This window comes from Rattus norvegicus, chromosome 2, assembly GCF_036323735.1.
Source record: "Rattus norvegicus strain BN/NHsdMcwi chromosome 2, GRCr8, whole genome shotgun sequence".
Lineage (NCBI taxonomy): Eukaryota > Metazoa > Chordata > Mammalia > Rodentia > Muridae > Rattus > Rattus norvegicus.
In genome coordinates, this window is record NC_086020.1 from 251,638,315 (window position 1) to 251,654,640 (window position 16,326).

At 40.3% G+C, this 16,326-nt stretch overlaps 1 protein-coding gene and 1 pseudogene across 4 annotated transcripts in view; both read left to right on the forward strand.

The window, feature by feature from the left end:
- Window positions 1-16,326, forward strand: part of Wls (Wnt ligand secretion mediator) — a 115,339-nt gene that overhangs the window by 47,662 nt on the left and 51,351 nt on the right.
- On the forward strand, window positions 1,013-14,878 carry LOC134486010 (succinate dehydrogenase [ubiquinone] iron-sulfur subunit, mitochondrial-like; annotated as a pseudogene).

A 16,326-nucleotide genomic window follows, 5' to 3' on the forward strand; every position in this document is an offset into this window, starting at 1 on the left:
GGATTGAGAGTTCATCTTGGTGGATTTTTCCTTTGATGAATATGAAGTGTCCTTCCTTATCTTTTTTGATGACTTTTAGTTGGAAATTGATTTTATTTGATATTAGAATGGCTACTCCAGCTTGCTTCTTCTGACCATTTGCTTGGAAAGTTGTTTTCCAGCCTTTCACTCTGAGGTAGTGTCTGTCTTTGTCTCTGAGGTGTGTTTCCTGTAGGCAGCAGAATGCAGGGTCCTCGTTGTGTATCCAGTTTGTTAATCTATGTCTTTTTATTGGGGAGTTGAGGCCATTGATATTGAGAGATATTAAGGAATAGTGATTATTGCTTCCCTTTATATTCATATTTGGATGTGAGGTTATGTTTGTGTGCTTTCATTCTCTTTGTTTTGTTGCCAAGACGATTAGTTTCTTGCTTCTTCTAGGGTATAGCTTGCCTCCTTATGTTGGGCTTTACCATTTATTATCCTTTGTAGTGCTGGATTTGTGGAAAGATATTGTGTAAATTTGGTTTTGTCATGGAATATCTTGGTTTCTCCATCAATGTTAATTGAGAGTTTTGCTGGATACAGTAACCTGGGCTGGCATTTGTGTTCTCTTAGGGTCTGTATGACATCAGTCCAGGATCTTCTGGCCTTCATAGTTTCTGGCGAGAAGTCTGGTGTGATTCTGATAGGTCTCCCTTTATATGTTACTTGACCTTTTTCCCTTACTGCTTTTAATATTCTTTCCTTATTTTGTGCGTTTGGTGTTTTGACAATTATGTGACGGGAGGTGTTTCTTTTCTGGTCCAATCTATTTGGAGTTCTGTAGGCTTCTTGTATGTCTATGGGTATCTCTTTTTTTAGGTTAGGGAAGTTTTCTTCTATGATTTTGTTGAAGATATTTACTGGTCCTTTGAGCTGGGAGTCTTCACTCTCTTCTATACCTATTATCCTTAGGTTTGATCTTCTCATTGAGTCCTGGATTTCCTGTATGTTTTGGACCAGTAGCTTTTTCCGCTTTACATTATCTTTGACAGTTGAGTCAATGATTTCTATGGAATCTTCTGCTCCTGAGATTCTCTCTTCCATCTCTTGCATTCTGTTGGTGAAGCTTGTATTTACAGCTCCTTGTCTCTTCTTTTGGTTTTCTATATCCAGGGTTGTTTCCATGTGTTCTTTCTTGATTGCTTCTATTTCCATTTTTAATTCCTTCAACTGTTTGATTGTGTTTTCCTGGAATTCTTTCAGGGATTTTTGTGTCTCCTCTCTATGGGCTTCTACTTGTTTATTTATGTTTTCCTGGAATTCTTTCAGGGATTTTTGTGTCTCCTCTCTATGGGCTTCTACTTGTTTATTTATGTTTTCCTGGAATTCTTTCAGGGATTTTTGCGATTCTTTCAGGCATTTTTGCGATTCCTCTCTGTAGGCTTCTACTTGTTCTCTAAGGGAGTTCTTCACGTCTTTCTTGAAGTCCTCCAGCTTCATGATCAAAAATGATTTTGGAACTAGATCTTGCTTTTCTCTTGTGTTTGGATATTCCATGTTTGTTTTGGTGGGAGAATTGGGCTCCGATGGTGCCATGTAGTCTTGGTTTCTGTTGCTTGGGTTCCTACGCTTGCCTCTCGCCATCAGATTATCTCTAGTGTTACTTTGTTCTGCTATTTCTGACAGTGGCTAGACTGTCCTATAAGCCTGTGTGTCAGGAGTGCTGTAGACCTTTTTTCCTCTCTTTCAGTCAGTTATGGGGACAGAGTGTTCTGCTTTCGGGCGTGTGGTTTTTCCTCTCTACAGGTCTTCAGCTGTTCCTGTGGGCCTGTGTCTTGAGTTCACCAGGCAGCTTTCTTGCAGCAGAAAAGTTGGTCTTACCTGTGGTCCCGAGGCTCAAGTTCGCTCGTGGGGTGCTACACACGGGCTCTCTGCAGCGGCAGCAACCAGAAAGACCTGTGCCGCCCCTTCCGGGAGCTTCAGTGCACCAGGGTTCCAGATGGTCTTTGGCTTTTTCCTCTGGCGTCCGAGATGTGTGTGCAGAGAGCAGTCTCTTCTGGTTTCCCAGGCTTGTCTGCCTCTCTGAAGGTTCAGCTCTCCCTCCCACGGGATTTGGGTGCAGAGAACTGTTTATCCGGTCTGTTTCCTTCTGGTTCTGGTGGTGTCTCAGGCACAGGGGTCCTGCCGCTCCTGGGCCCTCCCCCACGGGAGCCCAGAGGCCTTATACAGTTTCCTCTTGGGCCAGGGATGTGGGCAGGGGTGAGCAGTGTTGGTGGTCTCTTCCGCTCTGCAGCCTCAGGAGTGCCCACCTGACCAGGCGGTTGGGTCTCTCTCTCACAGGGTCTGGGGCCAGAGAGCTGCTGCGGGCCGGGCTGTACTATTTTTCTTTATCCATTCTGTTGCTGAAATAAATCTAGGTGGCTTTCAATATTTGGCTTTTGTGAATACAGCAGCAACGGACATAGTTGAACAAGTGTCCTTTGGTAAGGTTAAAGCATTATTTATGTATATGTCCAAGAGTGGAATAGCCGGATCCTTGAGGTAGATTGAATTCCATCTTTCTGAGGAAATGCCACACTAATTTTCATAGTGGCTTGTACTTCTACCAGCAATGAATGAGTATTTCCCTTATTCCATATTCTCAATAGTCTTTCCCCATGCCAGTGAGTTCAAGGCTATTCTCTACAATTTCTTCTATCAATTTCTGTGGATCAAGTTTTACATTGAAGTCTTTTAGCTATTTGGAGTGAGTCTTTAAAAATTCTTTAAAGGAATGATTGTCTGTTTTCTAAAATTGTTTGGTACAGTTTGCTTATTCAAATAATCGACTTTCTAAACAGAATACCATTAGCATTGGCACTAAGTTGAACAATTAATAAATGGGACCTTATAAAGCTAAAAAGGCTTCTGTAAGGTGAAGGACACTGTGAATTGGACACAGCAGCTGACTATAGAATGGGATTTTTTTTAACCAGTTCTACATCTCATAGAGGACTAATATCTCAAATATGCAAAGAAAGCAAGGAACTTGGTATCCAAAACCCAAATAATCCCATTTAAAAATTGGGGTACAGATCTAAACAGATAATTTTTAACAATGAAACTCAAATGGCTAAGAAACACTTAAAGAAATGGTCACCATCCTTAGTCATCAGGGAAATAAAAATCAGAACTGTGAGATTTCATCTTATACCTGTCAGAATGACTAATATCAATAACGTAAGTGATTAGCACTAGTGAGGATAACAGATGGATCTCTGTTAGTTCAAGGCCAGCTTGAACTAGATAGTGAGTTCCACTACAGCCAGAGCTACATTGTGAGGTCCTGTCTTGAAAACAAAGCAAATACAAAACTAGAAAATGTAGTCATTTTTTCATGAACTGGAACTGAGAGGCATTTGATCTAGGAAGAATTTGGAAGCCAAGAAACACACCAACAGCCAACTGTGTGTGCTGGCTACAGACCTTTCTTTCATCTTAGAACATTGATTACTAACTTAAGCCAAGGACCTTAATCTTGATAAGTAAACATGCTTATGCATTCACACACTTAGTATTTGTATTTCAACTCCAGCCCTGAAACTTATGCATGGTAATCAGAGGTTTATAAATCCCTAGATAGGAACCTCAGCATGTGTATACCTTGAGTACCAAACTGTGTGTTGGTCATCAGCTAAGTTTTTGGAGAACACTATAAACTATGAAGCATGGAAACTTTTCATCAGTCTTAGGAAAAAGTATCAAAAATACACATTGATTTTATTTGACTGTGGACATAGGGACATGTACATTCTGGTGTTTTGAAATAGTAGTAATTCAAGCAGGAGAAGATATGTCTGAAAGACAACTTCTAGGACCAGAAAACTATTACAGGCAGAACAGGATATGAATTAGCAATGGAAATATTTCTGGAGGAAAGTAAAAACTCAAATGAATTGAGGTCAAGGAAAGAAATATTTCTTAGGCATCTCTTATGCATGTTCAACCCTTGATGTTTAAGGTTAAACCTCTGCTCTTGTCTGTGAAGCTATTACCATAGAACAAGGTTTAAAGGTCTCCAAACTAAAGTTATGGAATTAAAGTGATTTTTCCCCCAAAGTCATATAACATGCAGGTGAAGAAATCAGAACTGACCCATAGTTTTCTCCCATGAAGTGCTATAGTGATTTCTAATGACATATTGCTATTCCTATAGAACAGTATATCTCCAAACTCTCTTCAGAGAGGCTTCTTTTCAATGTAGATAACAATTAATACAGAGACTCCTAATAGGTCAACATGGAGTGGATAAAAGACTATGGAGTATTCGGCCCTAAAAGAGGTAGACAAAGCATACACTTCCTCTCAAGGATCAGGGAACTTCATGAAAGATGGGGCAGAAAATTTGTAAAAGCCAGAGGTGGAGAATGGCCTCAAGAAAGCAGTGTTTTCTGAATGCAACAATTGCACATGTGAACTCACAGCTATTTGGCAGCATGCATAAGAATTATGCGAACTCAAGCTAGACATTAGTCCAGCATGGAGTAGGAAAGATTAGCACAAACTTCCATGACTAGCTAAAACCTGTTGGCATTTGGGAGATGAGCATGGGGATACAGGGAAGAGGGAAGGAAGGAGGTAGGGAGGGAAGAGGGAGTCATAGGTAGACCATACTCTAGGACAGACCCCAACCCAAAATTAGTTGGGCAACATAAGCTGAACTCAAGGTGTGGGAGAAAGGAGAAAACTCAGTTGAAGGTCGGTATAGGAGGATTTGGAGATTATAATCAAAATACATTGTATAATATAAGATGAGATAAAATGCAGACTTACCAGGTTGGTCTGAATAAGCGTGGACCTATGGTGTTGGATGTTTTAATCAAGATTAAAAATGAAATTGGTTCTATATTGACCTTTTGAAGATCATGTAGAGAAGGGATCTGTGGCTCTTCTGCCATTAACATTAACGGAGGTAACACTATAGCATACACATGCAGAATCAACAAATCCATGATCCATAACAGAAGAAGAGGAGAAAGGAGGGGGGCAAAGGAGGGAGGGTTGAAGGATAAGAAGAAGGAGAAGAAAAGTTCCAGAAGGACAAAGCAACGGTATCTGCAGTCCTTTGAGGACCAGAAGAATCTGAGTCGATTGTATAAATGCATCCTGTGTGCCTGCTGCAGCACTAGCTGCCCCAACTGGTGGAAGAGAGACAAGTGCCTTGGACCTGCAGCTCTCTCGTAGGCCTATCACTGGATGACTTCATAAAGGAATGCCTGGCCAAGCTGCCGGACTCCTTCTCTACTGTTGCCACACCATTATGAGCTGTACACGAGCCTGCTCCAAGGGTCTGATTCTGGGAGAAGTGAATGCTGAAATCAAGATGATGGTGACCTACAAGGAGAAAAGGGCATTGGCTTATTAACCCTTTTTGTGTGGAATGTGGCTGTCAGCTTTCACTTGAATCCCTTCAAGCACCTGGATTCTCCAAGAACATGGCATGTATAATAAACATTTTAAGAAGTTAAAAAAAATGGATATAAAAGATAAACCCCTGAAAAATGTCATGGCCCTTCAATGAGTTACCAATATGACCTATTTGACTAAGAAATTGGTAGTTAAGTCATTATGGAAAAAACTTGCAAGTTACATATGTAATGTAGACTGAAATGTATATTTAAAATTAGAGACTGGATTGTCCTTTAATTAGACAGTAGCTGGAGATTGCATTTCTTTTCTGTCTGGATCTCTCCCTTGGTGGTACTCTTAACAGGAAGCTACTTGTGAATTTTCTAATGGGAGAAGTCACCAAGCTGAGTTAGGCTAGGTTCACACTGGGCTGGCTTCAGAGGCAAGTGAAATCCCACTCCCTTTGCTTTTCAACTACAGACATAGCCTGGCCGAGTGACTCGGATTCCAAAGGATACCAGTAATTGTGGGTTTTAGTCACAGAGGATAAAGATAAGAGGAGAGACAGGCTGGTTTTCCACAATTAAATGCTGCCTCTCAGGTTCCTCTGTTGTTAAGAGTCTGAGGGTCAGAAACCTCCAGCCATATTATTTTCCCCCTGGCTGACTGCTCTCATCTGTAACCCCATCCAAGGGAATTAAGAATAGGTGAGTTGGAAAGACAGCATGTTCAGGTCTGTTTTCCCTTCCAAGTCCTGTCTATGAAGCAAATGAGATCCCTTCCAATCAGCCACATAAAAGTTCTTTTAGGAACTTTGTTTCCTCTCTGTTCTGTTGCCAGCTGCACAGATACAGTATGAGGAGTGTGTGAAATCCAGTCTTTTCCTTTTGTCAACATTTCTATCTTGACAATGTTTTGTTTGTTTGCTGTTTTGTTTTCAAGTATCTGAAGCTGTGATGTTTGGTATTTATTAACCGTTACTCATATCAATCAGATTCCAGTTTTTATCCTTTATCACTCCATTGCAATTGTAAATGCCCTGAGAATAGGAATATCTTTATAGTTATTTGATTTTTGCCCCTGTTCCTTAAGTATAGAAGGGAGTTAGAAAACTGATAGTGTTTTAGATTTCTGTCTTCATGAAATATTAGAACAAGAAAGTACTTCAGTAATCATATGATCCAAATTCAAAATTTATTGAGAAAATACCATGTGTAAAGTGACTTAACTGGAGTTGAACTGTGGATAGAGGCTTTCCTAGTTCAAGGAACAGGCTTTCTAATTTTCCTAATGTGTTCTTAGATGGCATAATAAGAAACAGCTTGTGCTTTGGACCTGGCAAAATTGGACTTAAATTGTGTGCCCTCCCCACCATCGCAGGCCTCATTTTCTTCGTTTTGAGATTATAAATGAATTATTCTGTCTGATCTCTATATGGACGAATATAAATATGCAGCAAGAACTAAAATAGTGTGAGTTTGGAAGAATTGTTTCCTTTCTTTTTCAAACAATATACTACCCTTATAAGAAAACAAGTTACTAAGATTTCTTCAATTTAATATCAGAAATTGTGCCTTACTATAATTTATAAGAACTTAAGAAGAGCTGACTAATGAGACTGATGAAAGAGAAGCCAGCATATACTAGAAACAGGAATTGGTTCCACCCATAGGAAATACCTTCTCTTTCTCCTACCACCCTCTGCGTAAGGGAGTTGAAGTTGATCTAAAACAGCAACACAGCATTTACCTCCCAAGAGTGAACAAGAGGCTGAGTATAAGAAGTGGTCAAGAAGATGAATAAGTCACTGAACTCATTTCCTTCAGAAGTCATAAGAACACGATTGGTCTTGAACAATGGAAAGGGAGAGAAGCACAGGGCTCTAGAAGGAGTGTTCAAGAGGACTCTACTCAGCATGGTTCAGAGAAGTATGGCGGTCTCACATAGAGGGGTGCTCACATCACCTGCAAGGCAAGAAAGGCAAGAAAGAACCATTCCTGGAGTGCAGAACAGAAAGGCAGGTCTACTCATCATTCTTTTAATTAAGGAGCAGTAACTGACATCTTTGGGGCTCAACCAATGGCCCCATTTGTGCTTTGTTCTTTTCTCTCACTGGGACAGGCACATGTCTCCTCCACTTTCTTTTCAATGTTATTAATCTGTCCATCTCCAGGAAACCTGGGTAGGAGCAGAATATTCTCCTACGGCCATCAGAGTTCAGCTTAGGGAATGTGTGGCTGAGTGATCAAGAGGGGGATGGCCTTATCTGCAAAGAGAACTCTGAATCCTTCATGCAATAATTTTCCACATTCACAGTACAAAGCAAATACTCTGTGTGAGTAACACTGGCTTGGCTCCAGCAATAACACAGCTGTTGAAACAGCTTAGTCACCGGGGCAATGGAGACAGTGTGGCAAGAGAATGCTGGGGTGCAGCAAGCTGACATTTAGCTGGCTAGCAGGGGCTCTGAGAGCCAGAACAGATCTGTGGGAGAGCGATGGAGAGGCTGCTCCCCGCCCACAGGCATCCCCTTGTTTCTTTTGAAGCTGAGCCATAATCCCCTCCCTGGGCAGGGTGCCTGAGGATGAAAACTGAACACATTTTATGACTGATGGGAGAGAAGGGGCTGAGTCCATCTTTCTAGACACCTGGTTTCCCTCTCTCCTTCATAATGACCTTTTTTGTTTATTTGTTTGTTTGGTTGGTTGGTTGGTTTCTTGTTTTTAAATGCCCCAGGCTAGTTAGAATGCAATGTGAAATTTCGTTATAGTTGGTGGTGGTGGTGGCAGCGGATATTTTCCTGAACTTATAGAAATAAACCTCAAGTGGCTCTTTAGTTTGACTGTTCAGGTGATGCATTGACGAAATAAGAAGGGAAAGCTCCAAGCCTCTGACGGGTATTCCCTGGGTCCCTGTAGCAAGTTCATCTGCTAGAGCTTTGTCCCGAAGCGCTACGGACAGATCTGATAAAATACTTTGCTGGTCACATAGGAATTTGGGAAAGCCTAATGAATTGCTATAGAGCTACCCTGCTGTTCTTTCAGCCTTTGAACAGCTGACCTTCATGTTTTTTCTTTATCCTGGGCTCTTTTTGCACTGTTTGTTTTGGAAGTCGTTGAGTGAAATTAGCCATCTCTTTCCTGGTTACAGTATGAGAATGCAGCTGTCAGTCCATGAGCCCTGCATTGTCTATTTTTAGATTCAGTGTGAATAAAGCTCTCCTCTCTAATTGCACTGAGAGAGAGAGAGAGAGAGAGAGAGAGAGAGAGAGAGAGAGAGAGAGAGAGAGAGAGAGAGACTGATTTTTACCAGCACCAAATAAGCTATTGTGAGTTACCCTGGGGAGAAAGCGAAGGGCAGCCACCATCTTTCCATCCCTCGGTTGTCAGGTGTGTTTTCTCTCTGCATGAATCTTGATTATGGACAAATAAGAACAAGTGTGGTCACATTTGTTTTTCAGTTTGTTTTTAAATGTTGTTTTAACATTTACCAGCTTGGATGGTTCTGTTTTCTCTGGCTTTGTTATGAAAAAATGACTATAATTGAGTTCAAATTCCTTACAAATCATTTTTCTTTAGATGTTTTCTGTGTTGTCCAATCACATTAAACAAAGTGAGAGCTATGAAATGGGCTGTGCTTTTCTATATGTGGCTTTCTAACCAGTATCCTATGTGTCTTAATCCAGTCTGCTTTTTATGTAGCTGCTCAAGTGCTTCAGGAGTGGAGTGCCCTGGTATTCAGTATAACTCAGACCCTTAGTCATCAGACTCTGCCGTTTAGCCCTGTATCCCTTCATATCGTCACTCTTATTTCCTTCATATTGAATTAGTTTCTTTCTCTAATCATTCAGTGTTTTTAATGCTTATATGGAGTTTTAGATGTTCCTTAATCTGCGGTTGCTTCGAGCCCATGGTGTCTTGAACTATTATCCTGTGGTCAGGAGACATCACTTTGGATGAACTGATTCTGAAAGTCACACCTGTGTTCCATTGTTTAACCCAATGCTCTTAACCACCTTGAGCTACCTGAATACATAGTTTGCTTACACTGCAGTGCCCAGTTTTCCCAACTTAACTGCGATCAATTGAGGGCGATGATTTTGCCTCATGAGTTTCTATGCAGCTCTGTTTATGGAAACCAGTAGATGCTCAGAGGTATTTGGCTGAGGAAAAAGAAGTCCTTTTGGATGCTACATCTAACATTAAAGTTTCAGAGGAATATTGGACCCGTCTCAGTGGAAATTTGAACTATTGTTGTTTTTGACTTATCATGGGGTTTCCCTTGAGCTTTAGCAAGCCAGGCTGAGTAGATTGTCAGGTCTTGCTGTACCTAGAAGAATATTACACAATTTTTCTTCTCTGAAATCTTTTAGAAGAAGTATCATCTATTGTCTGACTCCTGAGACTGGGGAGCCATGATGAAGACCATTTTATTGTTTTAAAAATAAAACCTTAAAGCAGCATTAGGTCAAAGAAGTTGGTTTATGGCTTCTGCAATTACCTTTTTCCTTTAATGCCACTGGCTCTTTCTAGCAGAACATTAACACATTTTCCCCATGGTATTATCCAGAAAAGAGAGAGGGAAATATTAACTTTCCTTAGAAATTCTTTCTTCTTGGCACAGAAAACAGGTATACTGTGCTTTGATGTGTAACTGGGAACTATATTCATTTTAGAGCTTATTTATTATTTTAGAGCTCTGATAAAAAACAGACAAACAAACAAAAACAGACAAAGACAAGTTATAGAAGAAAGAGGGTTTTTTGACTTACGGTTCCATAGAGATCAGAGTCTGTCTTAGCAGGGAAGCATGATGACAGCTGAAACAGGAGCCGAAAGCTCACATCTTGAACCACAAGCATGAAGTAGATAAAGTTGTGACTAGTGTGTGGCTTTTAAACCTCAAAGCCTGTGCCCGGTGGCGTAGTTCCTCCTGAGAGGATGTAACTCCTACATCTACCCAAGTATTCAAACATCTAAGCCTGTGATTCTAATTCAAAGCATCACAGGAATTACGGGCCAAATTAGAAGGACATCCTCTTTGTAAGGCACACACATGTATGCTGCACATTAATGTGTGCATAAATGTATATAGAGGTAGGATTTGGGACATGAAAGTAGGCAATAACGGAGAAAGCAATGTCGCTAAAATAGAGCAACCTACACAGTTGGTCTATAGGGTGTAATAAAGTGACAGGAATGTTTGGTGAAGGCTTGGAAAGATGCCTCGATGGATTAAAACACTTGTCACAAAGGACTGAGAATCTGATTTCAGTCCCAAGGATTCACTTGAAGATGGAAAAAGAGAGCTGACTTCACAAAGTTGTCATCTGATTTCTGTATATGTACTACTGCATTTGCACCCTCCTGCATTACACATACATACAGTAAACAAAATTTATAAAGAAATATTTGATGGAAGGTGCTATTCATTTATTTGGTAAATATTTACTGAACATGTTAAGACGTGGTACTATAACTATGAGCAGGACTGAGGTAGACTTTGACATCCAGGAGCTTCTAGTATGTGTACAAAAGAGTTACATATACAGATAGTTAAATAGGATACAGTGTATAGTTCTGGGTCAACAGGACTCTATGGGAACAATATATATGAGACTGTGCTTAGCTTTGAATGGCTAAGAAAACATGAGTGAATAAAGTGAAATACCTGGAGTTAAGAAGGCAGTAGTTTGGTGTGAGCAGAGATGTTAAATCCCATCTGCAGTTCTTTGCAGTTAACTGTGTACATGGGGTTTCTTCTAGAAATGTGGTGTGCGAGTGAAGTGAGTGAAGTGTGCTCTAATGACAGCACTGAAATAGCAGCCTACATATTCTAGACTTCTGTCAAGTATTTGGCATGCATTGCCTTCTTTATTTCTCGTGGCCTTGTTTCTTTTCTCTTCTGTCTCTAGAGTTGACCTCCTTTTATTTGCTAAGGTTGGAGAGGAAGGGACAACCTGGGTGGAAGATGAGAAAGGGCCATGGGACATGCACCTGGGATGCTAAAGAGGAGCCAGATGATAGCTTACTGTGCCATTTATAGAGTCTCCATTTTAGACTGAAGACAGTATAAAGATACTACAAGTGTGTTTTGTTTTGTTTTGTTTTGTTTTGTTTTGAGACAATGTCTCATTATATAGTTCCAGCTGGCCTCGAACTTGCTATATAGACCATGCTGGTCTCAAATTCACAGAGATCTACCTGCTGCAGCCTCTCAACATTTTTTAGAAACTACCTATCTGGCTGCAGTATGAAAATCTATCTCAACTAGGCCATAGATAGTAGCGTTATGAGAATATGAGTTGAAAAGAGGAGTGAGTTTGAAATATATGAATCAGAAAAAATTGAGAAAGTGAGTTGTTTGTTTTCCCCACAATCTGTGGCACTTCAGATTCATCGATCTATAAACGGCTGATACTCCAATAGTGTTACCAGTTGTGCAGCCTTACTGTATTAGCTGCCTTGACTGCAATAAAAATAGGTATTTTCTGAAAGGAAAAGACTTTTTAAAGGACTTGACATAAGAAATGTTTTACCCCTTTGTATTCAAAGTTTGCCAGCCAGGAGACTGAAGATAGGATAGACACTACCACCATTGCACACTCAGACTTTTAATTTCAGCCAGGAGATAATGCATCAGATTATACAATGTAAAATGCTTTTTCACAATGCAAATGCTTGGCAGAATGGAGAAAGATGAGAGAGATGTATAGGGAGCTAACTGTTGGCTAGTTTGTTAAATAATCATGCTCATTCATTTGTAACAATTCACTCAACCCTTCAGGGCATCTTAATAACATGGAGAGGGCCAAATGTGTAATTAGCCAAGTCCAGTTTGGCAGATATCCCATGGATATAAGATAGTGTTGGTTTTGCTATTTTCTTAATTGAAAGCATCAGGAAAATACCAGTTAGGTCAGGGCGTTTTTGATTGGAGAGGGAGTGCTAGCACAAATAACCCCAGATTATGTGTCTGTGTTTGAGTTGCTCCCATCTCTCCCATCTTGTGCCCAGCAGTGTGGAAGTACACATGAAGACTGTAAAAGCTTTTTAGTATTTTTCTCCACAGGGTAAAGCCCCAAACAAATCAAGGATTCTCTGTGAAGCTGTAAAAGCTTTTTGACACCATATAATAACTCTTTATTTTGTTTTTTTTTTTTAAGATTCTTTTATGTGAGTACACTGTTGCTATCTTCAGACAAACAGAAGAGGGCATCAGATCCCATTACAGATGGTTATGAGCCACCATGTGGTTGCTGAGTATTGAACTCAGGACTTTTAGAAAAGCAATCAGTGTTCTTAACTGCTGAGCCATCGCTCTAGCCCAATAATTCTTTATCTCTTCTAGCATCATTGCCTTTCCCTCTCGTTTTACTTACTTGGTCAGCAGTATGGCCTAACTCTCCTGGAGCTGTCTGGTGAATGTGTGCCATATAAGCAAGACTTGTGAAGGCAGGCCCTATGTTTCTATGTTTTCTAGGTGGAAAGTTAAACTTTATTCAAAGTTTGCCAGCCAGGAGACTGAAGATAGGATAGACACTACCACCATTGCACACTCAGCTTTTGCCTTTGTACAGTCTGGCTGTCTAGTACGAGTTTTGAACTATGAAGCATAAGGGAGAAGCATTCAGATGTCTTTCTTTCATCGCTGTTGTTCACATCACCCACACAGGACACAAGCTTTAGTCAGCCATCTGGTTGTGGCTGCTGTAGTATATTTAGCTTCTTTCCTACTCTTTGTCTCCCACTGCCACCCACTGCCACCCCACCTCTGCCTTTTATTTGCTTAGCAGGGCAGGGCAGTGTAACCATAATAAAGCCCCTCGAGGACATTCTAGTCCATGTGTCCTAGTGTGGAAGGACACAGATCTTTCTGAGATCTTTTTGTCTGTGATGAGACCCACAGACTATATCTGCTCTTACAGAATCTTGTAAATTTCTTCATATGAGTGACACGCCTTAACATAACAGTAGTAGTAATTTTAATAAACCATAGTCTGGTGTATATTCTGAAATGAATATTGTCACTAACCCTTTCCTATATTCTGAAATTAAAATTTCACTAACCCAAATATGTCTCCAAAACCATTTGAGAAACATGAAATTTTCACCAGTTCAATAGAATGATAGGCTTCCACACTAAAGGACCAGCCCAGAATAGTAATGGAAAGGTCATGGTCTTCATCAAAACACAATTTTTGCTAATACCATATGCCCTTGTTTCATGGAATTTATATGATCAAGGTAACTTTTATAGGTAACTTTTCCCAGTATCATGTGTAACCTTGCTCATCCTGCACTTCTCCCAGAGAGTTCAAATAAGATATGTAGTCTTAATTGTGTGTACAAGCTGTCAGGAGTATTGCAGGAACCATTAGGCCAATGTTTTATTATATGCAACACAGTCATTAAAACTAAACAAGATTTACTACTCTATTGAAAGGCAGAAAAGAAGTCCAATAGCAAGCAACACAGCTTTACTGGCATCTTCTGCCCAGTGCTCTCCTATTTTAGAGTTTTGTGTTCCATGTTTGGAACAGATTTGGAGGGAAGCTCCATGTTTTTCTCATCTGCTAATATATTGAATGAAAGGTAGATAGGACATTTTTATTTCCCTCAATAAAATGACAGAAATTACTATCCTTGATGTTTTAGGCACTTTTAAAAGATTTTCATGACGACTAGTTTAGTGTTCATAAAATCCTGAAGGATGAATTCTATTATAACAGGAGAGGAACCCCAAATATCTAACCTGGAAATATCATTGAGTTCAGTGAGGGAGACAAAGGGTTATTGGAACAGACACTCATTCAGTATTTCTAGACTTCACAAATACCAAAGAAAAATAGCAAAATGCTGAGGTTACAAGACAGGATACATCAGCCATTACAGTATTTTGAGAACTTGGGCTGTCTGAGTTCTTCATAATAGGAAAATATAGTACCCTTGTCCTCAACTGCACAGGGAGTAAGTAGATAATGGGTAAAATTATATGTACAGTAAACAGGTCGAGATTTTTTGAACTTGACCTGTTGGCAAGAGGAAAAGATACTCAAGAGTGATATGGTGGCCAGCAAAAAATGTGGTATGTCTCAAGCTCTATTAGAGGACCTACACTGAGATTTTGAGCAAGGGTGTTTTTAGTAGCTATGTTGCTGAATTTAAAAACAAAATTGAGAAATACTTCTCTCAGTATTTCAAAAGATCATCACTCCCTTATCATATGTTAATGTGTATCCATGTTCTCTCTTCTGGAAAGAAATTGCTTAAATTGCCCAGAAACGCATGAATGGCAGAAGTGAGTTTTCAACTTTTAGAATTACCCCAAGTCCTGCTTTCCCTGCAACTTTCTTTTCTTTTCTTTTCTTTTCTTTTCTTTTCTTTTCTTTTTTATTGGATATTTTTTATTTGCATTTCAATTTCAAATGTTATTCCCTTTCCTCATTTCCCAGACATAAGCCCCCTATCCCATCCCCCTCCCCTTCTTCTATAAGGGTGTTCCCCCTCCCCACCCACCCCTCTTCCTGCTCCCTGACATTCCCCTACACTGGGGGTCCAACTTTGGCGAACAAAGGGCTTCCCCTTCCACTGGTGCCCCAACAAGGCTATTCTCTGCTGCATACGCATTTGGAGCCCTGGGTCAGTTTATGTATAGTGTTTGGGTAGTGGTTTACTCCCTGAGAGTTCTGGTTGGTTGGCATTGTTGGTCTGATGGGGTCTCAAGCCCCTTCAGTTCTTTCAATCCTTTCTCTAATTCCTCCAGAGGGGGTCTCATTCTCAGTTCAGTGGTTTGCTGCTAACATTCGTCTCTATGTATGACATGCGCTGGCTGTGCCTCTCAGGAGAGATCTATATCCGCTTCCTGTCAGCATGTCTTGTGATCTCTGGATTGTATCTTGGGTAATTCAAGATTTGGGGCTAATATCCACTTATCAATGAGTGCATACCATGTGTGTTTTTCTGTGATTGGGTTACTGCACTCAGGATGATCTTTTCTAGTTCCATACATTTGTCTATGAATTTCATGAAGTCATTGTTTTTGATAGCTGAGTAATATTCCATTGTGTAGATGTACCACATTTTCTGTATCCATTCCTCTGTTGATGGTCATCTGGGTTCTTTCCAGCTTCTGACTATTATAAATAAGGCTGCTATGAACATAGTGGAGCATGTGTCTAAAGATAGCATTTTCAACAAATGGTGCTGGTTCAACTGGAGGTCAACATGTAGAAGAATGCAAATCGATCCAATCTTATCACCCTGTACAAAGCTTAAGTCCAAGTGAATCAAGGACCTCCACATCAAACCAGACACACTCAAACTAATAGAATAAAAAGTTGGGAAGAGTCTTGATCACATTGGCACTGGGGAAATTTTCCTGAACAAAACACCAATGGCTTATGCTCTAAGATCAAGAACTGACAAATGGGATCTCATAAAACTCCAAAGCTTTTGTAAAGCAAAAGACACTGTCATTAGGACAAAACAGCAACCAACAGATTGAGAAAAGATCTTTCCAACCCTACATCTGATAGAGGGCTAATGTCAAATATATACAAAGAACTCAAGAAGTTGGACCGCAGGGAGACAAATAACCCTATTAAAAAATGGGGTTCAGAGCTAAACAAAGAATTCACAGCTGAGGAATGCCAAATGGCTGAGAAACACCTAAAGAAATGTTCAACATCTTTAGTCATAAGGGAAATGCAAATCAAAACAACCCTGAGATTCCACCTCACACCAGTGAGAATGGCTCAGATCAAAAACTCAGATGACAGCAGATGCTGGCGAGGATGCGGAGAAAGAGGAACACTCCTCCATTGTTGGTGGGATTGCAGACTGGTACAACCATTCTGGAAATCAGTCTGGAGGTTCCTCAAAAAATGGGACATTGCACTACCTGAGGACCCAGCTCTACCTCTCCTGGGCATATACCCAAAAGATGCTCCCTGCAACTTGCTTCAGAGAAAAC